The sequence below is a fragment of the Dermacentor albipictus genome, chromosome 9, assembly GCF_038994185.2.
Source record: "Dermacentor albipictus isolate Rhodes 1998 colony chromosome 9, USDA_Dalb.pri_finalv2, whole genome shotgun sequence".
Lineage (NCBI taxonomy): Eukaryota > Metazoa > Arthropoda > Arachnida > Ixodida > Ixodidae > Dermacentor > Dermacentor albipictus.
The window spans coordinates 108,480,755-108,494,979 of record NC_091829.1 but is presented as its reverse complement, the minus strand read 5'-3'; the positions used below and the strand labels follow the sequence as shown (position 1 = coordinate 108,494,979).

The 14,225-nt window shown below is 44.1% G+C and overlaps 1 long non-coding RNA gene across 1 annotated transcript; it reads left to right on the top strand.

Moving 5' to 3' along the window:
- The first annotated feature begins 684 nt into the window (after nucleotides 1-684).
- LOC139049700 (uncharacterized) lies at nucleotides 685-12,662 on the top strand. The gene is made up of 3 exons (XR_011508507.1): nucleotides 685-819; nucleotides 4,956-5,082; nucleotides 12,523-12,662. It is a non-coding gene; the product is annotated as an uncharacterized lncRNA (long non-coding RNA).
- The last annotated feature ends 1,563 nt before the right edge of the window (nucleotides 12,663-14,225 follow it).

The window sequence follows — 14,225 nt, the reverse complement described above, 5'->3', positions numbered from 1 at the left end:
AAATCGGTTCTCCAGAACCGCAAAGTGGAGGAAGTATCGCGAAAAGGAAAAGTTGTAATCCATCCTGATATACCACGAAGCCACAAAGCAAACCCATATGGGAAACTCATATCGGTTTTTTTGTAGCGTTGTGCTACATACGCGTGGATGACAATTTTTTGCCCTTTAATAACTATTCTACAGAAAACAAATCCTTGTTATTATTCTAAACTTTCCATTCTTTTCGCACCTGTCCTACGTCGGAATTCAGTACAACTTCCAGCTACAAAATCGCCCGGTGTGAGCTTGTTTGAACTCCGTGATTTAATACAGAGTTCCTGGCGAACGACCGTTATCAATGATATTCGACTCGCGTACTTCACTCATTCACCTAATTAGGCACAGCTCGCGTAGCACTTTATTGGCAGCACATATAAATACCTCCCACAAATATTTATTTTCCATCGGAATGTACAAGGAACGGTTTATCTGGGTGCCTCTGTGGGAGTTCAAAAATTTGCACATTAGAGTCAAGCTAGTGGCGGATTCTAAAGTCTAGTTTTTGTCCAGATATGCGGTATCATTTTAATCGAAACACCAAAGTGACGAATGATTGATTAGTTTCCGTTCTTTTTTTGGCATTGAGCACGCATGCGCGGTGATTCAACAGCGCGCAGCCGACAGTACACGCCAGTCACAGGACATCGAAATATCAGTCATGACTGAAGAGAGCAGCAACGAATACACGCCTGTTGACTTAAGCATGAGGGACAAAGCAACACCAAGTACAAGCCGCGACGGTAGCCAGGGCGCTTCATCTACTTTGGGCGCCTATACAACGTGAGTTTACCACTTGTCATTTTTTTTTCATTCAACACTGTAACCCTTAGACACGACCAATCTAATAGGCTTGAACATATGTACATTTGTCCCCAACTAAAACGGGTGGTTTTTACAGTCTGCTTGAGCTTTGAAATCGGTTGCTTTCTTAGATCAAGACGTGTCGACGCAATGGCGATGCGAAAATATTGCCATGTTCAGCGTAGTCAGCGGTTTAGTGCTCAAGATAAGATTTCCCAGAACATGAAGCCACCGTATACTTACAGACGAAAATATTTTTCATTGATGTGTAGTTCTTGAACTGCTCACACGCAATGGGGTCCTATAGTTTGAAGTCCCGGGAACAATTCCGGATGGCACCACCATATTTAGATTAAAGCGCAATGTAAAAGGGCTATTGTTTACTTGCATTTAGGGGCTCGTTACAGATGCCCAGATGGTCTAAACTTATGCCCTGTCCGCCTAAATTTGGTATGCGTTTTATGAGGCCATGGCTCTTGCACGAAAACCTCGGAACTAGTTCTAATCGCAGTGAACAATTGGTGTGCCGAACCATAACTGTTTTCTAGACAACTCGTCAATGTGCGCAATAATATTGTCATTAGCCAATTAACAAAAAAATGGGACTAAGTGAGTATTGAGTGCTTAAAGCATTATTTTAGTAAAAAGTAAGCCCCGTGCATGAAAAGCCACTACTTGGTTTACAACGATTGTCCTTCTGTTTGCCTGCGTTCCTTAAGGGAAACAAGTGCACATTAGAGAAAAGCACACTTTTGCCGCTTGGAGTTGTGTGGCTAAAGAAGGCATTTGTTTCTCTTTTTATTTTTTTTTTGACAACCTCAATTTAGATAACTTAAAGCAAATTTTTTTTTAATAGCAAACAGGGGTGAGACAGCGATTAGGAGGGAAGTCATGGTATTCTACGGTACCCTTTGCCATTTGTGAACGAAAGCAGTTGCATGTTGCATTTCAGCTATTTTCTTGCTAGGCATTACATCAGTTTTAGAATATTTTTGATGCGTTCTCACAATAATCTTTGTCCTTCGAAGAATTCTTATAAAGGCTCCAGCCAGTGACATAAAAGCAAACTTAGTATCGCTTGAAAACAAACATTTAAGAACTGCATTCTAGTTCATCATTATTTAAATCGAACTCGTCATTTTGTTCGTAAGTATTCAAATTATTACTTGGCTAAGAGGCAGGAATCGGCTTGTATTCCTCACAGCTAGTCAGTTAAGCCCGTGATTTCAAATATTACCTGGTATTCGATATATTCCTCATAGCTGCCTGATGCATGAGTCATGATTGTGATTGGCGTTGGCACCATGGCGTTAGCGAATTGCATCACGGAGGCACAAACACTAATTTTTCTAACATTAGCGTAGGTTTGCATCATAATTGCAGACGCCATCTGCACAGTGTCATTGTAATATTGAACCTGTTTTATTGATGCAAAAGCATGTTTCACCCTTTAAGAGATGTTATTCCGAAATTATTGTTAGGATTATGTCACTGCAGCAAATGGAGCAAGAATTTTGGATAGCAAATTTCATACTACACGTTGTAAGCACTTTAAAAGTTAAACTTACAGTATTCGTGTAAGTCAAGGTGCCATTTTGTTTATGGTGGATGAGTGCTCTCCACCATGTATTGCACCCAGTATGCCGTTAATATTATGCCAGCCAGCACAGTAGGTATTTAATGAGAACAAACCATTGCGAGTAGTGCGCTTACAAAACACGACTTTGCTTTTTCTGAACTTTGGTTTAATGAAAGCGAATTTCACGTTTTCTTTTTGTCGCAGCTTGTAACTGTCTGTCCACTACTTCATTGATTGTAGGATTTCAGACGATACCTTGCAGTACTAGAGGAACACGCAGCACCTGCCTATGAACGACGAGATTTGCAACGTCGAGAGTACGCAGGCGATTGTCACCCGCCTTTACCACAAACATGGCAGATAGCCCCTATGGTTATCGTGCTGGCGGTACATTTATAAAGTATAAAGATGCACTTTACCAGCGCCGCCACGATGGTTTCCGCATGAGCCAGCTTATGCCTGTCCTTACTAAGAAGTTTCTGTTTATCATAATATATGCAAATTCATGCGTAACCTATGCAGTAGAAGTCTTTGAATGTATTTGTTCTTGAATCGGTGGCCTGGTAAAGCACGCTCCTAGGTAAGAGCAGAAGCCGAGACTGTGCACTCCATGCAGTCAATAATTCACTCGTAAATGGAGTCATCGCTTGACCATTGGTCTACAATTTTTTACCAAGCACATTATCAGTTGGTTTGACCTGCTAGCATCTTGTTAATGTCTCCCTTATACTGATCAAGCTGGATGACAAAGCAAGTGCTTTGATGTGAATGCAGATTGTGATGTGCAATTAGTTCGGCCTTTCGGATGTCTATACCGTGGGCCGCAACGGTGCTCTACCGTTTTAGGCAGAGTTTCAGTATTGCTCCTTAATAGCATGTTACGAGCAGAAGACATATCCCGCTGCGGCCGAATGCAGAAGTTACAGCGCACGATTTGGGGCACCCCAAAACAATCTATATTCGAGCTCTTCGCTCTTTATACCAAGAAAGCCAAGCCACAGCCGCAGCTTAAACAACCCTAAAAATTAATGTAAATGTAACGCAAGGAGAAAAAGATTAATGTTGAGTTTGCGCTCTGTTGCCATACATTTTTAGCAAATAAGCCTACTATGCGCTTCTGAAACTTAAATATTATTCATATTGAATGAGAAACAATCACAGTAACGAACAATCTCCATGGAGTGTGCCATTACTTCAAATTTGAAACGCTTTGTTAACTAAAAAACCTACGTCATGCTGAAACACCGGCATTCATCTGAATACTCTTTTTTTTGTAAGGTGATTAGCTTTCCTCGGATGCGTCAAGCATTATTCGTTCTGCCCTTATCTGCGCAACCTCTTTCAGAGGCCTGGCGAACATTGCGATTTTAATGGAACTAAGTTGAGAATGCCAGACAATAAAAAATGAGTTGCTTTAATTACGTCTTTGCTATCGCCCTGTATTTCGCTCGAAGTCAACAATGAAACTCAAGTCTTTATTTCCGGTGGTTGGGAATCCGTTTATAATGTTTTTATGCTTTTTGCACTAGCATCGATGGCCATCCTGAGGAGGTTTCTGCCGTAACCTCTGCCTTTCAGGTCCTCTCCCGCACTCCTTTTTGTTTAATTTCACGCAATTTCTGCGTACCTAGGGAAAATGTGCCACTGCCTACAATCCTTGCAGCGCTATCCACACAGCCCACACTTTTAACGTACTTTGACGCTTTCCGTTAGCCATTTAGTGGCATGTGCACGTGGATTAATATTTCCCCATTTCTTTCTATGCCAATGTACTGTCTGCGACACGACTCTTACATTTGCGCATTGAGAAAATCTTTCTCAAAGTATTCCTACAGTGTATAGATGTACTACTACGGAACACTTGCGAGTTCAGCCGTTTTAACGCTCGTAAATAGATGCTAAGGATGCAGTGCTTACAGCCGTTGCTTAAGAAATTGAGCTACAGGAATAAGGAAATGGGTATCGGATATTCAGTTTCTCGAAGGCGAGTAAGTCTTCGGATGACGCACCTTTCTCTAATAAAAGGACAATGAATTAAGGGCATGCGTTGAAAATCTAAAATACCTCAGTAGAAATGCGTCCTCTCAGTGTGTCCTCCTCTGAGTCGGGCTTTGTCTGGTGCTCGCAATAGATGAACAATAAACAAGAACTTCTTGAGGCCTCTAATGTGTTGATTACTTGATAATACAGAATATAATGGGTCAATAGTTTTACGCCCAAGAAAACGACGTCTTTTTTTTATTTCGAGCATTGTGGTGTTCTGCCCGTGGTTTGAGATAAAACGTCATAAGCTTCAGAAGAATTCAACACTGCACAATTTTGATCGTGGTGGGCTTCCCCATCGCCGCGAAGCTCTTGCATGCATTCCAGACATAGTTGCAGAAAGAAAAAAGCACGGCGTATGGAAGCACAGCAGTAAGGCTCCCCTACCCCTAAAACCTTCTTGCCATGCGCCATAAGAAAGAAATATCCATTTCTCATGAATGGCTCCTGCACTACGGCAAATGAACGTTTATTATACCTTTATGCCTTACAGGTGCCACAGACAATGGCAGCACAAATTGCCAGCCCCTGGGGTCCATCAGCAACATCGACAACGTAAGGCCCAGCACAAGCCGCGCTGGCGTGGAGAAAGCATCAGCCAATTTTGAAGACGGCGCCACGTAAGTTTGCATTTAGAAAAGTTCCATTAAAAGGGAAGTCAGGGACAGCAGAAATGGCTACCAGTGTAACAATCATGCCCCTACTCAGTAATTTATTCTTGAGAGGGCTCGCCTTGGTGGCTGAAACAGGCTCTGCGTCGGCAGATTTGAGCGTTCTAATTTCTTAAATAAATGATCCGGTCTCGATGCCGGCCAACTTGGCAAAATTAGAAACTACGTACAAGGTTACAGCACACGACTCAAACCAAAATATAACATTGAGTGAGCCATGTAAACAACCGCAACAAGAATGATTACTAGTATACAAGTAAAAAGCACATTACAGCAAGAATGGCGGCCAATGTTCATCTACTGCTTAGGGTAGACATTTCAAACGAGCAACAGGCTGTACAACAGACGCACTGTACGTGCTGTCTCTGCTCTACGGTCCGTTGTATTTTGCTGTATTTTTCTTCACTAAACGGTAGAAAAGCTGTCGCACCAGCATTGCCTTAACTCAACGCTTGCAGCGTTCATTACCTTATTGAGAAAAACAAAAGAATATACCTACTTCTTCGGTAGCATCTTTCATCCATTGTATAGTAAAACAACTATGTATTTGATGTCTCAGTGCCTGCTACGTATTGGGGAAATGATTATGTGTGTGTCGTTCTCAAAATGGCTTCGCCAGGAATGCTGTAGAGTTCGAATGCGACTCAAATATGAAATGTCTTAATACAAACACTGCAGGAAAACTTGAACCCGGCGTTTCTTCTTATTCGATACCTAGGACTTGAGTTAAGGCGTGTGATGCCCGACGGGGAGTCATTCCACCTACACATGCCAGAAATGATGCGAATAGTTTGCCGTTGCGCCATCTCCATTTCTTAAATCGAGAGCTTCAAGTGGTTAGTTGCAATGGCTTATAGCCGCAAAAAAGCGCCTCTAGTGAGAGCAGAATAACATCATCAGCAATGGCTCGCACCCCTATAAGCAAGCAATAAGTAATGGCTGATTATGAACCAAAGAAAGAAACGAGCGAACGAATGAGTGACACAAAAAAGAGAGCCAATAAAAACCAGAACGAAATTACCTTTAGGCATGCATTATGTTCCCGCATGTGACGTTGTGGAGGCCAACCTACAGTGCCGAACGTTTACTTCATACTGCAGCTCACTATGTCTGAGCGGTCAGATCGTACAACTTTAGGCATAAACCACGTGCGCAGCAGGCTTTCCTCTTCAGGTGTTCGTAGAGGGTAACATGCTGCTGAACTTTTCTACTCTTCCTAGCATACAATCTGTCCTGAAAAATTCACCGACCATTAGGATAGCCCATAACGCGAAATTTGAGAGCAGCTGTGTATGTGGTTTTATTACGGTGTATATTCAGGCAAATATTTTGAGAGATACAGAAAGGAGGTCAAGCGCTACGGCTTTTGTAAATGACCGATCGAAGAATCTAGTGTAGTAGCTGGCACTGTGTGGCTTCCATAAAATCCGTGCATAAAATCAGATTGGAAAAGAAATTGCAGACCAGTACAGCCGAACCAAGCAATTGAAACAAGCGAAAGCGAGAGCCGACATCAGCTGATCACAGCACGAAATGAGTGCTCTGGCTGAGATCCTATGGTAGTAGGAAATGAGTGGTAGGTGAAGTCCGCATGAAACCAGGCTTCCGCGCTCATGCCATTGAAGGGGCAGCTATCATTGGTCTCGGCCTTTCGACCATTCAAGGCTCGCGTCTTCTGCCGCTCCGCGCTCGCTCTTTCATCTTTCGCTCTTGTGCCGTTCGCTCAGTTACGCCGCCGACGCTCGCCGCTGGAGCGGGTCATTAAGGGCTGCAACATAAAACGGAGACGTATTTTAGTAGACGCAAAACAGTCCTTCTCGATGCCAAATATCTCACTACCGAAAGCACGCTTCTGGACTTTTGCCTGAATACTCCTTGTGAGCGTGTTGAAGTAGGAGTTGTATTTGTAATACACAGACCGGTTACGTTTTTTTAACTTACCATCACTGACAGATATTTCTACTCTCCTGCGCCTGTTTCATTTAGGATATACATATTGTATTTGATGATGGAAGGCTTCTGTTATGCCTGCATCTCGAACGAGAAAATTTCCTAAATTGCAGTTCAGCATCGCAGGACACTGAAAGCACCAGTGTTCAATTTCTGCTAATCTAAAGCCCAAATCGAGCCCTAAATATCACTGCAGCAACTTTAGCGCTACAATTGAGCGAGACGCCTTAATATTAACGTGCGATTTCCTTTTTGTCAAACACTCAATTGGACAAAATGTGTTTCTGTCGTCCCATAACAAGAGTCAGCCATTTTGAGCTAATTTTCCCGTATCCTTCAAGGAATGCTACTGGAACTGGCGGAATGGAACAGCTAGACTCCTGCGGTGCCAGAGCAGGTGATCATTCGTCTGCCATGAAATCGAAACACAAATGTGAACTACGTGGTAAATGTTTTAGAAGGGCTGACAATCTATCTGCACATTACCGCACGCATACCGGCGAGAAACCATACAAATGTGAAATACGTGAGAAATCATTCGCGGACAGTTCCACTTTCCGTAATCATCAACGGATTCACACAGGTGTGAAACCCCAGATCTGCCATATATGTACTAAACCGTTCAAAATCAAAGCGGATCATAACAGTCATCTCAAGTCACATAGTAATGACATACCTTTTGTTTGCGACATGTGTAATCGCTGCTTTAAGTGCAGCTGAAATCTCAGCAGACATCGCAGAAGAATTCACGAGGGTAAAATGCCGTACGAGTGCAAGTAGTGTGGAGTTCAGGCCAAAAAGAAAGAAAACCTCGACGCTGATCTCTGCGAGAATTTTAGGTACCAATTGTGTGCCGATTCATTTACAGATGCATCTCAACTGATTGCGCAAATCGCTACGCATACGACTGGGCAGTCGCAAGAACTTGACCAGTGCGCAAGTGAAGTAAATCGTCCACAGGTCTTGCACAGGAACGTGACCATGAAGCCGTGTCGCCAAATAACGCTGACATTCTTCCACAGGGGTGAGGAACTAAGAGAATGCATCGTGTTGAGGGATGGGCTTCTTTGGCATTTAAAACTGCTGAGTGAAATGAAAGACGGAAACGGTGCCGCTTGATTTTTCGAAATTATATGACAAAACGTCGCCTCCAGCAGATTTTGGGATGCTTCGATGTCAAATATACTGCAGGTTCTGGCTAGACCTCACTGTTTGCGAAACTATGTTGTTCACCAACGTAGCTTTGGCAAACTCATCTCTAAACAAACGCTAAAGGGCTGCAAGTTTGCGTTTGGTGTAACTAGAAGGTTGAATGCTCGCCCAAGATTCTTGACAAATCGTTTAGTTTTGTTCAAGCGTTTTGCGAGTGTACTAATAAACAAGCTTTTCCTAACCATCCTTTTAATGATTCTGCAGTGCGAGTAGAAGGAAGTACCTCCCACGAGGAACCATTTAAAAAGGAGGCACTGATCTCTGCTAATAATTGAGGTCCTTAGGCCTTGCTGCCTCTCAAAAACAGCTTTTACTTCTTATAGACACAGGCATGGCAAAATGTATTTTCCTTAAACACTGTTCAACGCACGTAATGTTTTAGTTCTCTCTTTGGCTCTTGTATTCATACCAAAGATTTTTGTTTTTAATCATGCTGATCACAACAGTGAGACCCTATTAATTCAAGTCACTTAGAGCCTAATTATATATGCTGAACTGCGAATGTGTTAAAAATTGTTTTAATGAGGTGGAACCTCTGTCAGTTTTAAAGTGCAGTTTCTTATTTACATGGAAGTCACCTCTTTTGACTTGCGCTGCAATTTAGTTACAGCTATGGCAATTTTTAGCCTGATGTGACAAATGTATCCCTGCGAGCAATGAGAGGATGATTGAGATACAGTTGTTAGTTATACTACAGACCCGCGTACTTCTATATCTTTCTCCAGTGAACGCGTTTCACCGAATAACAAACATTAAGTTACGGCTAAGGGAATGAGGCACCAGCATGTATCAGAAAATTCTGCAATATTCTCGTCGATTCTCTCTTTTTCCTACCTTGTAGTCGAGCCTTTAGAATCAAATTACACACGCAACGCTAATACAGTTGTCTGTTCTGGACGACACGCGAGCACCAACGAATACGTCGAAACTTTCCACGAATGATGTGAGAATAGCCGACGCTCCTTAATCGCCAATCATTTCTTCGACTATCGAACTCAATTGCCGGCACTATCTTTGGGCCGGAATGTAACTTACTTTGTTGGTTCCGGTTCGTCCAATAAAGTCCTTCATGATCCACGATTTTTCTAAATTTTTTGTTCAACGTCACTACAACGTGACATCAAGTAGAGGTGCTTCGTGGAGACCGATAAACCCTACCAGCCGGCAAAATAACGTTGACGTCATAATGGACGAGCGAGCTAGCCGCAGGCTACGACTACCGCCCCAGTACGGACCTCTGCCCCAGAAGACGAGGAAGATTTGGCCCAGACAACTGTCAGTGTGTGCTCGTGTCACCTTCAGCGACGTTTGCTGCAAAAGCCTAGAAAGCCGCCGATCATTCGCGGATCACTGTTTGCAGATATGAAAAGCTGGCTGGATACCTACTCAAGAACCGTTATGGAAATCAATTGAACTGCGTAGCTGCGGTTTCGCACCTTACATTTTTTACGCCATTTCATTATTACAACATTAGAACAGTTCCACAGACATTTACGAGCGTCATGTTTAAGGAGCGGCCTGAAGTTCAATGAGAACACCGGGATATTCAGGGCAGAACTAAACTGTTAGCTCAGAGACGTCGACCCGCACATGTCAGAAATGAAAGCGTTTTCCTCATCAGCGGCCCCGCAGGGGCGTCTGCGGCAGCAGGCGTTTGGTGCGGTGCGACACCACGTACCCGAGCACACGAGGGTTGGACCCTCCGACGTCCAATCGTGCAACGCTTAGCCGCGTCCGGGGAAAGGGGGATCCTGGGAGTTGAGCCGATCTGGATTTTCGGACCTTTAAGGCCCCCCGGTGGAGGCACCACACCTCTTTGGCCTCTGCTTCACGTAGACGGCACCCCCAAACTGACCCAACCGGGGGATATCGGTAGTTGCCTTTTCCAGTCCCTCTCTCTCCCTACAACCTTCATATTTTCCTTACTTACCATCTTTCCTGTCTTCTTCTGGCTTCCTTTTACTTCCAGTTTGTCCAGGCAGCAAGGGTTAACCTTGTGTGAATGGCCATCATAGGTTATTTCATATTTGGTTACAGTGTTAATGTACAGATGGCGTTTGCAGGCCGTGTTTGACAGGTCCTGCAGCGTCCCCTTGTAGGACTCCATGGTGGGTGGCTGGCATTTCTGCAGAAATCTCACAGATCTCTATGAATAGCTCAATTCCTCCACTCCCTGATCGCTCTCAGAAAAGAGGGCGCACCGATGAAGTCTCAGTTTTTCGGACGTCAACTCCACAACTTGCCACGTTTCCACATAGTCCACTCCGAAAAACCCGGCAAACCAGTGCGCACAATTTCACCGTTCCTTGTATCAAAGACTTTGGCTGATGTTTTTGGAGCCGGATAAAAGGCGACCAGGATGGCAAGCGGTGATCTCCTCCTGCAGCTCCGCGATAAGAAGCAATACGAGAAACTGCCGAAACTAGTGTAGTTTGGGAGACCCAACTAACAGTAACCCCGCACCGTACTATGAACACGACCCGCGACGCTGTGTCGGACGATGACTTGCTGGAGCTCACTGAGGCTGAACTCTTGGAGGGCTTCAGTTCACAAAATGTAATCAATGTGAAAAGAATTAGGATGAGGCGAGATGGCAAAGAAATCCAAACCAAGCACCTCATAATAACCTTCGCATCATGTCTGCTGCCCGAGTCAATAGAGGCAGGGTATCTCAAGATCCCTCTTACGCCATATGTGTCCAGGCCGTCAAACATGTGCGAAGTGCAGTGCCCATGAACATTTTTCTGAAGCTTGGGAGAACAGTCTCCATTGTCTAAACTGCGAAAGGGAGCACGCCGCATACTCGTGGTCGCGCCCATCCAGGAAAAAAGAAAAAGGAATTGTGACGATAAAAATAAAAGAAAATATAAGTTTCAAGGAGGCACGCAGGCGGGTATCCTACCTGTCCAAGAACACAGTTGCCGAAATGGCGCGTCAGGGGGCAGCGCCACAACAGTCGCCGGCAGCTGTCTGACTCAAACTAAGAAACTGACTCAACTAATTCTTTTAGTTCCTCACCCCTGTGGGAGAATGTCAGCGTTATTTGGCGGCATGGCTTCATGGTCACGTTCCTGTGCAAGACCTGTGGACAATTTACTTCACTTGCGCACTGGTCACGTTCTTACGACAACCCAGTCGTATGCGTAGCGAGTTGCGCAATCAGTTGAGATGCATCTGTAAATGAATCGGCACACAATTGGTACCTAATACTCTTGCAGAGGTCAGCGTCGAGGTTTTCTTTCTTTTTGGCCCGAACTCCACACTACTCGCACTCGTACGGCATTTTACCCTCGTGAATTCTTTTGCGATGTCTGCTGAGATTTCAGCTGCACTTAAAGTAGCGATTACATATGTCGCAAACAAAAGGTATGTCGTTACTATGTGATTTGAGATGACTGTTATGATCCGCTTTCTTTTTGAATGGTTTAGTACATATATGACAGATCTGAGGTTTCACACCTATGTGAATCCATTGATGATTACGGAAAGCGGAACTGTCCGCGAATGATTTCTCACGTATTTCACATTTGTATGGTTTCTCGCCGGTATGTGTGCGGTAATGTGCAGATAGATTGTCAGCCCTTGTAAAAAATTTACCACATGTTTCACATTTGTGTTTCGATTTCATGGCAGACGAATGATCACTTGCTCTGACACCGCAGGAGTCTAGCTGTTCCATTCCGCCAGTTCCAGTAGCATTCCTGCAAGGATACGGGAAAATTAGCTCAAAATGGCTGACTCTTGTTATGGGACGACAGAAACACATTTTGTCCAATTAAGTGTTTGACAAAAAAGAAATCGCACGTTAATGGTAAGGCGTCTCGCTCAATTTTAGCGCTAAGTTGCTGCAGTGATATTTAGTGCTCAATTTGGGCTCTAGATCGGCAGAAATTGAACACTGGTGCTTTCATTGTCCTGCGATGCTGAACTGCAATTTAAGAAATTTTCTCGTTCGAGATGCAAGCATAACAGAAGCCTTGCATCATCAAATACATTATGTATATCCTTAATGAAACAGGCGCAGGAGAGTAGAAATATCTGTCAGTGATGGTAAGTTAATGATTACTTAGTAGGCGGTCTGTGTATTACAAATACAACTCCGACTTCAACGCGCTCACAAGGAGTATTCAGCCAAAAGTCCAGAAGCGTGCTTTCGGTAGTGAGATATTTGGCATCGAGAAGGACTGTTTTGCGTCTACTAAAATACGTCTCCGTTTTATGTTGCAGCCCTTAATGACCCCCTCCAGCGGCGAGCGTCGGCGGCGTAACTGAGCGAACGGCACAAGAGCGAAAGATGAAAGAGCGAGCGCGGAGCGGCAGAAGACGCGAGCCTTGAATGGTCGAAAGCCGAGACCAATGATAGCTGCCCCTTCAATGGCATGAGCGCGGAAGCCTGGTTTCATGCGGACTTCACCGACCACTCATTTCCTACTACCATAGGATCTCAGCCAGAGCACTCATTTCGTGCTATGATCAGCTCGTGTCGGCTCTCGCTTTCGCTTGTTTCAATTGCTTGGTTCGGCTGTACTGGTATGCAATTTCTTTTCCAATCTGATTTTATGCACGGATTTTATGGAAGCCACACAGTGCCAGCTATTACACTAGATTCTTCGATCGGTCATTTACAAAAGCCGTAGCGCTTGACCTCCTGTCTGTATCTCTCAAAATATTTGCCTGAATATACACCGTAATAAAACCACATACACAGCTGCTCTCAAATTTCACGTTATGGCTATCCTAATGGTCGGTGAATTTTTCAGGACAGATTGTATGCTAGGAAGAGTAGAAAAGTTCAGCAGCATGTTACCCTCTACGAACACCTCAAGAGGAAAGCCTGCTGCGCACGTGGTTTATGCCTAAAGTTGTACGATCTGACCGGTCAGACATAGTGAGCTGCAGTATGAAGTAAACGTTCGGCACGGTAGGTTGGCCTCCACAACGTCACATGCGGGAACATAATGCATGCCTAAAGGTAATTTCGTTCTGGTTTTTATTGGCTCTCTTTTTCTCGTCACTCATTCGTTCGCTCGTTTCTTTCTTTGGTTCATAATCAGCCATTACTTATTGCTTGCTTATAGGGGTGCGAGCCATTGCTGATGATGTTATTCTGCTCTCACTAGAGGCGCTTTTTTGCGGCTATAAGCCATTGCAACTAACCACTTGAAGCTCTCGATTTAAGAAATGGAGATGGCGCAACGGCAAACTATTGGCATCATTTCTGACATGTGTAGGTGGAATGACTCCCCGTCGGGCATCACACGCCTTAACTCAAGTCCTAGGTATCGAATAAAAAGAAGCGCCGGGTTCAAGTTTTCCTGCAGTGTTTGTATTAAGACATTTCATATTTGAGTCGCATTCGAACTCTACAGCGTTCCTGGCGAAGCCATTTTGAGAACGACACACACATAACCATTAACCCCAATACGTAGCAGGCACAGAGACATCAAATACATAGGTGTTTTACTGTACAATGGATGAAAGATGCTACCGAAGAAGTAGGTATTTTCTTTTGTTTTTCTGAATAAGGTAATGAACGCTGCAAGCGTTGAGTTTAGGCAATGCTGGTGCGACAGCTTTTCTATCGTTCAGTGAAGAAAAATACAGCAAAATACAACGGACCGTAGAGCAGAGACAGCGCGTACAGTGCGTCTGTTGTACAGCCTGTTGCTGGTTTGAAATGTCTACGCTAAGCAGTAGATGAACATTGGCCGCCATTCTTGCTGTAATGTGCTTTTTACTTGTATACTAGTACTCATTCTTGTTGCGGTTGTTTACATGGCTCACGCAACGTTATAGTTTGGTTTGAGTCGTGTGCTGTAACCTTTTCCGTAGTTTTTAACTATGCCAGGTTGGCCGGCATCGAGACCGGATCATTTATTTAAGAAATTAGAACGCTCAAATCTGCCGACGCAGTGCCTGTTTCAGCCATC